The sequence below is a fragment of the Temnothorax curvispinosus genome, unplaced genomic scaffold (genome assembly GCF_003070985.1).
Source record: "Temnothorax curvispinosus isolate PA1 unplaced genomic scaffold, ASM307098v1 QBEX01002427.1, whole genome shotgun sequence".
In the NCBI taxonomy this organism is placed as follows: Eukaryota; Metazoa; Arthropoda; class Insecta; order Hymenoptera; family Formicidae; genus Temnothorax; species Temnothorax curvispinosus.
Genome location: NW_020212207.1, coordinates 217,086 through 227,804, shown reverse-complemented (window position 1 = coordinate 227,804; position 10,719 = coordinate 217,086). Strand labels below are relative to the sequence as shown.

At 36.5% G+C, this 10,719-nt stretch overlaps 1 protein-coding gene across 6 annotated transcripts in view; it reads left to right on the top strand.

Annotated features, from left to right (window-relative positions):
* The first annotated feature begins 6 nt into the window (after positions 1-6).
* The window catches only part of LOC112451630 (dopamine D2-like receptor), a 207,921-nt gene continuing 197,208 nt past the window's right edge, over positions 7-10,719 (top strand). For all 6 annotated transcript variants that reach the window (XR_003040393.1, XM_025011385.1, XM_025011384.1 and 3 more), the window contains exon 1: positions 7-323. The gene's annotated coding sequence lies outside the window, so the exon portion shown is untranslated. The remainder of the gene's footprint in view (positions 324-10,719) is intronic.

Genomic DNA, 10,719 nt, shown 5'->3' with positions numbered 1-10,719 from the left:
ATTTTAAACCATGGCAAACACGCGATACCAGGAGCGCTTCGCCATGTACGCGTGACATCATGTCGACGTCTGTGCGTGACACATCGTCCGTCCGTGGCCACGTCGAAAGTGACGGTGCACCCCTCGGCGCGTCGAGGAGTGTCAACGGAACGAGACCCCGATCTACCGGTCCACGACAACGCGGATGCAGGATCGCATAGACCGCGTTCTCGCGATATCGCGACTCCATGGATCGATCACGCGCGAAAGACTCGCCGTGATCTGGGAATGTCCCGTCGCGGATAATCGTCGATCATCGAGCGACGTTGCTGCCGGGATGGACGGTAAGTCGCGGATCATTAGCGGCGCGGACGCGCGTCGGCTGTCGCGTGCTGGCACGCCAATTTCGTTGGCCCAAGGTCCTCTATGTCGGCGGCCGCGCCGCGCCGCGCCGGTGTCAAGGGTGTAGTCACGTGTGCAATTTGAATTGCTAAAGAGACCTCGATTATTGATAATTAAAATACGATGCGAGAGACGGGGATTTATTATCGGCGAGGGAAACGCTTGAGACAAGCGTGAAGTTAGTGCATCGTCTGTTCTGTCTTGCAAACCGTGAAGCTCAAAAACTTTTGTCAAAAACAATTGCTTTTTAAAAAAATTACGTGAATGGAGAATAAATAAAAAGTTTGATAGAAAATCCGATACAACGTATTTTGCTCATTGCTCCCTAAGAATCTTGAAATCTACAATCGACTTCTAAATACGTCAATTGCATTTTTGATACAGAAGAAATAAGTATAGTACTACATCTGTATGATGCGCACGCAGTAATTCCCTTAACAGTGTATATCTTTATAACTTTGTTTCTAGAATTTGTAGAATGTTTCTCGTGTTTTACGTGGATTTTATAATTTTTGTATACTGTTCGATAAATCTCGAATTGATGTAAATCTGAATATAAGATCGAAGGCAATTACGCAATAACGCTGAACACATATGGTCGCGTTCGTTTATTTATCTCGTCGCGATATGAAATTTTTTTTATACGCCCATAACAATGAGCGGGCAGTTTCATGATGGTGAAGGTAGAGCGAGATAAAGAGATGCCACGGGCTAGTGTCACTCGAATTAAGGGCTATAAATGAGAAGAATGCGCGGGGGTGTAACACACGCAGAGATGGAAAAGGGATTCTTTTATGGCCCTTTTACCTCGCCTCCTGTTCCTGCATCGACTGTACAGCAGCTTTTCCTTCGTTCCCTCTCTTCCCTTGTTCTCACTTTCCGCTTCTCCGCGCCATCCCTTGATGTATTAAAGGGGCACGTGAAATATTCCGGAGGCATTTTCATTACCGTCCTCTCTGGGAATGCACGCAGGTTGATAAGCCTTTCTACACGAGGGCGTAGGGCAAAGCGGATTGCGAAGAGGGAAGTCGAATGTATTCGGTAGCCAGTGTGTTCTTTTTTTCACTCTTTTTTTCACCTCAGGAAGAATATTGCATTATTTTTATTAAATATACGCATAACACATACATATATACGCGCTCTTTTCTGCGTTATAATTAAAAAAATGTCATATTTCGCAGCGTGGGCATTTGCTGTAAAATGCTCATCGAATGTAAAATTAATCCCGACAGTTGTTAATAGTTGGTTTTCATCCTGGCTATTCCATTTAAATTGGCTTTTATCCGAAGTGAGTAAATAACGAAGCGCAACGAGTACAAATTATATATAAATAATTTAGATTGGATTTTGTGTGATAATTGTATGATATTTATGACGACATTGTAATTAACATTGTTAATTACAATGAATGGATAAATAAAATTGCACTTATTCTCATTTTCTCTCTGTCATAACTCATCTCTCTGTCATCTCTCTCTTAATTTTATATATATATATATATATATATGCACAGTCTTTCGGAAGTAAAGAAATCTTGTAACAGTAATGCATGATGTATCCTATAACTTTTTTAATATGTATAATTACTCACGTGCTCTTTAATTATACGAGTTTAAATGTATAATTAACTTAATGATCTACGTGGTAAATTGTTTAGAATATAATTACAATCAGAAATCACTTCCGTGCTGTCTACTACCGTTTATATTTTTAAAGTTATTAAATAAAAAAAAGTTTAATTTTTTTGTGCCTATTAAACTAATATATCTTTAATTGAAATATTATATTATTTTTTATAATATTTTGTTAAACTACAGTATTAAACAGATTTGCATCTGATCTTTGCAATAGAAAGCAAATATTCCTATACAAAATTATTAAAAAAATTTGTAATCCCGTGACATATGAAACAGGCGTGTAACTGTCTTAAAATCGCGTCCATGATCCAATTCGCCCAAGCAAGGTTACCATGGTTCGTTACATCACCGATATCACGTGATATCGGGCATTTTAAAGCGCCACCGATATTCCGAAATTATATGGCAGCATAAGCTGTGGGAGTTAGCAGTCGTTGGATTTTGTGCAAATGGGCTCTCAGCAGGCCACTTTACTTTTTTTCAGGCGCAATTGAATCCGCCGGCACTCACGGCAGTCCTCCAGTTCAGTAGTTGACAAGGTAATTCCAGTAATTCCCTGAATGCACGGTATTTTATAAATTCCTTGCGATCCGGGTACTTGCGATCCGTATACTTGCGATCCGTGTATTTAGCATATTGAGTCATTTCCATAAAAAGCTATCGCATGATCTCTGATTAGTAGATTATTGGACCGTAAGTGAGAAACGAGGTAATGATCACTTTTACGCTAATTTTTTCATCGGTAGAATAGAAAAATGCTATTTATGTTATAATATATTTAATTTAAGAATTTCTACAAATCAAATTAAATAAATGTGAATAATACTATTAATCAATGAGCAATATATTGTAAGTAATTCTAGCTCCACTTCTGTTTGTGGGAGATTTTATAAATAATTTTATGAAATTGAAGCGGGGGGTACTCTTTAAGTGTAATTTTATATTTGCTGTACTGCTATTTAAACTCATTTTGAAAGTATATATTGTATATTCCCAAATAATATCCACAGAAAAGAGTTGTACTGCTTTTGAAAAAATTCGTGCATTCTTTCATGCACGACATTAATGGACGTTAAATGTCGTGAGGAACTTTATTGATGGGTCCATTCTGCCCTGACAAAATTGTACAAAAATTCGACGCGACGAGAGTGCCTATACCTGGCGATATATCTGATAGAATTTATGAACCGTAATATATATTTTTCTCTCAAGAGAAGTGAAAATAATTGCGTGAAACAAATGTAATCGTTATAATAAATTAATCGTTATAATCAACTAGTCAGAAATTATACAATTCACTTTTGTTCGTGCTTTTACGAAATGAGAAGCAGAAAATTATCACGGAGCAGAAGAAAGAGCTGGAAAAAGAAATGTAGAATATACGTATGCAATGCCGTCACATCTTTAGTTAATCGATCGAGGGCGATCATGCGGTAAGAAAAGTAAGGATCTTTTTCAGTTAATTTAATAGGACACGTTTCTGTGCCATTACCTGTTGCGTTCACCATTATTAGGTGTGCCAGCGTGACTTCGACGAAGAAAAATGACGACTGTGTCATCTGGAGGTAGACATTTCTTATTTATCTTTGTGCCATTACATTTATCTCATTCCTATTTGACACGTTTATGGTAACAAATTTTTGAAAGAGGAGCTAAATGTTTGAGAACGTATTATTAGTTATTAACTATTTTAGTTTACATATTATAATCTAGATGAAAAATTTGTTATTACTAATGTATTAACATTATTTTGTTAATAAATGTATATAATATGTGTATTATGATTTAGTAAATTGTATTTTAATTATTCGAACTAAATTAGTTACTGAAGCATTATCCGCAAGTTGAATATTTTCTTGATAAAGGAATCATATTTACAATTAGCAGAGTAGCACCATACTTTTAAAATACAAAATCTCAACGAATTTTAAAAGAAATTACATCGTTATTTTTTAATAATTTCTGAGGAAATAATTGGTAATGGTTTATGCGGTCAATCTTGTGCAGAATCGTAAGATACGCATTTATTCGAAACGATTATTCACAATTAATTCATGTGACATAGTTCAAAATTGTTAGCGTATATCGAGTTTTACTTTTTAGTTCGTTTTATTTAATTATGCACGTATAACACTCGTCGATATGTGTCACACATTTGCCCCGTGGCAGTTCGTAATTATCACATATTATTTTACGGACTAAACTGTTAATTATTTAGTCGGAGAGAAACCTTTTCGGCGTGTATAAAGTTAATACAACGGTCTCTTTTATGACCGCGTATTAATATTGAAATTTCGATCGTGTCGATTTATTTAGAGACACATGCATACCGGTATGCATTTCGATTCAATTTCAGATTTTATCATATTAATTTCCGTATCAAGCTGTCGCGTGCCTAATTTATTCGCGTAAATTTTATTTCTCTATTCATCGCCGTCGAGTTTATAATTACATTCGCATCCTCTACATTCGGAAATGAAGTATATTCAAATGAAGGTATCGTAAACACGAGAGTGTTTCGGATGGTTATTAAGTTGCTGGAGAGATATTTGTCATTTTTTAAATTAAAACTAAATTAAAGCGAAAGAAAGAGAGCGAGGGAGAGAGCTTTGGATACATATTGCAGTACTTGGGATAATTCATCAGGATCATTTCTCACCCAAATGGTGCACCAAATGTCTAATAGAACACCGGGCAGGAAGGACTCCGCATTAGCGAAGTTTCGTGCTAATTGTACGTAATTAATTATATCATTATTTCGCCGATTAATCTAAGTCGTGCTCACCACGGCGGTAGAGGATCATATTTTTCCTCGCAATGTACGGTATTCTTCGTCGCAACTGCTGCACAAGAACGATCAATCTAGGGAGATATGATTTCATTTCTTTCCTCTCTTTTTTTTTCGAAAGACAGAAAACGACGTTACGTACAAAGAAGGAGAAAAATGTTGCCTTCCCGGCAAGATGAAAATTGCTGAGAATATATTGCGGGAATATTTTCAGGTTTTACCGTGGGAAAAACCGTTGCAGCAACGATTTAACATTTGAAAACAATTTCGAAACTTTTTGTACATATTCGTGCATCGAATGTTTCGAAGAGCATAGAGGCGTATTTTGAAAAATTTGAAATTGATGACGACATGCCGGAAATTCATGAACAGCAACACATGGAATGTCTGTTTATTTTATTCGTTCGAAATCAAATCACGGATGGCGCAGTTACATAAAAGATGGGCTATTTTTCTAGCTTTAACTGTTTCTCTTATGTGGAAGACTAATCAATTGATTAATCAAGAAATTGAAGAATTTAATGAGCAAATTATGGCGATATTCCACGTTCTGTCAAACACGCTTTTAAATTATTTCTCCCTCATCAAGCTTGAAAATTGCAATCCTAACATTTTGAATATCAAATCAAATCACAAATGATAAACCATATTATATATCGTACATTGGCAGTCAGGTCAATTAGCGCCAATTCACAATTAGCGCGATATTTTTATTCCTCAAATTCGCGCTACACTTATTGCGTGCAAACTGAAGCGTTTATTTATTTATTTATTTATTTATACAACAGTCGCGTTTTATCACCATTGCATGTACTCTAATAAATTTCAGCATGACGTTATATATGAGCTAGCAAGTGTTGCATTTGTTAACAAGAAGAATAAATTGGAATATATTGGAAAATGTAAGCGGCACATGAGCAATTCGATAAATTTAACTTAGCTCTTAACAAAAGTAAGAACTATGTTATTACATTTGAGATATATTACCGAATTGTTATCCATTCCTATGGCACTCAACCATTTGCCTTACTCAGTTATGAGCGCAAAATGTTGTCGTTTTCCATCACTTTCTGCCAACTCTTATCGTTATCGCAGCAGATACATTGATATATCACATATAGTTACGCAATATTACCATCTTTTTATCTTTACGACTTACGTTACAAAATAAGTGCGTATCGATTATCGATGTTCATGAGTGCGCGTTCGCGTTCGCGTTTATCCACTTATAGCACACGCAACGTTTGTCATCGGCGCGAATAGCAACGTTCTTGCGCGATAATTCTCAGAGAGGAACGGAGCGGCGGGCAAAGTTATACCGAAGGCTTGTTTGCGTGCTCGCGAAAGTTAGCTCGTCGACAACGCAATCCTTTGAGACTAATCTACGCGAGAGTGGACGAACTCGCATTACTCACGCCTGCGAGATTTCCTGCGTGCACGTGCCTTTTTATATTCCTCATGATAGTACTTGAAAACTGGATTTTTTTCATAGAATATGCGCGTGTTCATCGTATGCAACTGAAGCTCTTTTATTTGCATTGCATTGCCTCTCAATTTTCCTCGGTTGAACGGATCTGGTATCAAAAGGTAAATTATGCCATGCACTTTCTGATGGCGGAAATTTTTAAAGCGAGTATTTTGGTAGCGAAAATACGTATATATGTAGCGATATGTATACCACAAATGTATATCATAAAGGATTCGCGAAAGCGGAATATCAAGAAAATTATTCATAACGTACACAATTTTCTAGTATTTCCGAATATTATTTCTGAAACTATTTCCAAAAGTATTAGAGAAAATTGTACCAAAATGTGACAATGGTTCTAAGAAAATGCAATTTTTAAGATACACTGATACGATTTATAACTGTTGGTTGGACGAATAGATAAAAACAGAATGGTTCGCTTTCGAATGATTTACGACCGACTTCGATTGAGAGAAAAATATTGAAAAACCTACCGTCAAAAAGCCGAGTCAATTGACCTTAGTAAAAATTATTGATTGTGAAAATTACTCCAGAACTTTTAATTGTTATAAATGTAAAATAATGTTCAAAGTTAATGAAGTGCGTGACCATCATTCAATTAACAAAATATAATTAAATAATTTTAATATTTTCTACTGACTACATCAATTTATTTTCGCTTGTTTTTATCTTTAATTAATACAATTAATTTATACACAAGAAATCGTTGTATTAGTTATGTGCAACGCGCACATTCTGATAAGCCGCAAAATTATCTAACAAAGCAATTGAAAATTACGGAATAAATTCTAACGAATCTGTATTTCTTTTAATGAAGCAGGTCTCTTTAAATCTTTAAATCCGCATCATTTCTTTTCTCGTATGTAAATGCTTCCTGCTCTGAAATATTGCAAGATATTTGAATGTGTAATGTTCATCTTTCTTTAACGCTCGCACTACGTCAGGTTTGGAGGAAATGAAATGTCAAATTTCGGTATTTTCTCTTTTCCGTGCATAAGCGTAGAATAATGCATGAAGTTTTACGGGAGGGAGCGCGGGCGGCAACAACGACGCCAAATGCCGAGAACAAAATTTCAACATTGTGTTTTTCACTAGGGATTAATATCTCTTTGCATATTTACATATTCAAGTAACGCTTCTTGTTAAGGCGCAGCGGAAAGAGAATATTCTTACTTCACTTATTACTCGGTCTGGCGTTAATCGTAATTGAGCATGTATGTCATTACGTTAAATAATGTTTATGATGTAGTAAACAGAAACCGATATTTCTGTAGAATAGTATCGGAAAAAATAATGGCAAATTGTACAGATCTTTAAAACATCTTTTATGATCTTCAAAATAGTAGAACTTTCTTGAGAGAATACGCATAGTATTTCTATATGAATAATTTGCCCGCGTTCTCAACCCGGATCCCATGTATAATGCAATGGGTAAGAATAATATGATATTTAAAACATTTTGTCGTTAAAAATATTGTAGGTACTCTGTTGGAAGATATTTTATTGCTAATCTCTTAAAATGCTCTGCAGCTTTAAGATTCTAGATATCTCAGAAAATACTAAAGAACTTTCAAACGCATTTTCAGTTTACGGATTTACAAACCGTTAGCAGTTGTCAATAAATATTGTCTACCTTTAAAGCAAAAAATGTGTAGCTTGAAATTAAATCGCATAAAAAAAATTAAACGTACAATCAAGCCTCGGAAAATAAAATAAATATATAGATTTGCAAAAGCAGCGTATTGTTGTTAGAGTAATTTTATATAATAATCAGGTCGTGAGCAACGCGATACTGCTAGTATAAAACACTTGCGCCGTGGCATTCCGTTTATTTTCCTCAAATTCACGGAAGAGCGGAGTCGGGAATGGCATTCGTGAACATTTCCAGAATGGCGATATTGAGGAGACAGTCTAAAATGTCGGCGGCCTCAGAACGACGTTAAGATCTGACGTTCGCAGTGTAGTGTAGGTATACATTTCTCCTGATAAAATTCAGTCACCCTTCTTCAGTTCCTACACTTCCGCCGTATACCCGCTGCCAGGGAAGCGGAACGAAGGTCGCGACACGCGAAAAAAGAAGGACGAATGATGAAGGAGAGTATGCTGATGGTGGAAAGAAAAAGGGATGGGAGAGAATACGGGGTGAATTACAGGATGCGTGCTGTTTCCTTTTCTGGGTCGTTCCGCAATTTTTTTCCTAATGGTTTTCATGAGCTTGGAGGTACTGCATTACATGCGTCTATAGAGCGAAGATAAACCTCCGCAGTTTTTCTCTTTACACACATTAATCTTAGCACAACCCTCAAGATCAATAAGTACATTGATATATCAGAAATCTGGAAGACTACAATTATTAATACACATACGTTGTTGAATTTATATGCGTTATACGCGCAATGTGGAAGAATTTTGGAAAAAATATGTAACAGTTTAAAATAATAATTTTGTGTGTTAAGATTAATATTCATTTAATTATTTAAAATATTGTCTCTGTTTCTAGTTTTGTTATCATTACATTTATTAATAAAATAAAAAATAAGACTATATATGTATAGAATGAGGATAAAAGTTTTTAAACACATAGTAAAAAAATTAACCATTTTACATAGTAAAACTTAAAAATATACATTTATTTATATATGCAATTAAAATATATTAAAAAAATGTTGCGATAGATTTTAGTATGTAGATTTTTTAGCCACATTGTGAAAGATATTTCGATATTTTTCTTAAAATAGGTATCATTTTATGGTTTCTTATAAATATGCATGTGGCAGATAGTTATCTTCCACTAAATTCTGCTTTTAGTCTCTCCTTACCCGCATCACTTTAATAAAATACATTAAAAGTTCTCATAAATATAAATTTGATAAACATGTAGCTTTTTGTAAAAGGAATATATTTTTGCAAAATTGTTATTTTGCAAAATTGCGGCTTATTTTATTTATTTAAATAAAATTTATTCTATTATTTATCTATATCCATAAAGTAAAAAATTCGGACGCTGATTGTTATCGGTTTACTAAAAACATATATTCTCATTTTTGTATTTGGAAATAAGGAATTCGATAAGATTAACGTAACTTTTCTTCGTGATGTTGCACCCCATTGTCGATACGCGACACGTCTCCGCGCGAAACAAATGTATTAGCTGCATGTATTCGTGCGAGGAAAAATAAAAGGATCTCGCGCGGGGCGCGGCATTTGCAACCCAAAACAGTACAGGCCGACATACGGTCGCATATTCGTGGACTCGCTGCGCTTAATGCATTAAACGGGCGACTCGCCGCGGTCGCCTGCAATAGCCGCCACAATGGAATTCAATTTTCGCAAGCGTGGGCACGAATGGCCGTCGATAAAGAATGGATGATAGATCCGTCGTCCGACGAATGAAGGAAAGAGACCGACACAGGCTTTTAACAGGAGCCTCTAGAGCTCCAGAGCCGCTTTGTTCCCCGTTTTCCCTCCTGACCGTGTGCGAGACCCCTCTATACGCCCAGCTTACACGAACACCGTCAACTCTATGGCCGGGAGAATTCAGATAGCGGATACCGGATACTATTATGCGCTACATATATATCCCGCGAACTTTACAGCCACTAGACACTCTGTGATACTCCGAGGAATTTACAGTCTGAAAGATACTGCCTGGCGATACCTATATACCGGCGGCACTTCGCCCTTCTAGGTTTTATGTAGAGCAGGGAATCGGCAGGGATAGAAGGTCCCATGGGATAAGGAGATGATTTCTGTCCTTAAGAGGGTCTACCGGAGTATGGTTGTGTTGAAATCTTTCGAGGCCTATTCCTATTTCCTCTTTCTCGCTCTTTCTTTATCTTTTTCTTCTCTGTATTTCTCACACGTGCCGCCAGAAGAGAAACATATCCTAATGCCTGTCCATCTGTCAATCTGACTCTCTCTCCCCGTGTGTACCTTCGATCTTTCGCCTACCGAGAACGAAACGGCATCCCATTTCGAGCGATCTGTAGGCGGACGGGAAGAACCCGTGAGCTTTTGTTTAATTCCGAGATTGCGCCACGAGACACTCCGTCTCAAACATTGGCGCGCGCAGATGGGACCTCGCGAGTTTTTTCTTCCGCGTTTCATTAGGAAGGGAGACACTCGATAGCCCGGACGGTTTCCTTGTGTAAATTTATCGTCTCGCTTGGAAAGTTTGATCGGGATTAAAATCACGGTGCGATCACGAGCGGAGTAATGGAACGCATTTGTTCTACTTGGAGAGAGTGTTTGAGAATACGGTTGCGCAGCAATCTTGGGTACATTATCTCAAAAGAAGTACGATAGAAACAAAGATTTTATAATATTTTATAATTAGAATGAAAAATTGAAGGTTTTACGCGCTGATTCCTGGAATTAATGTAGCTAAATGATAAAACCTCGTTATTCATCTTATACATTCAAAC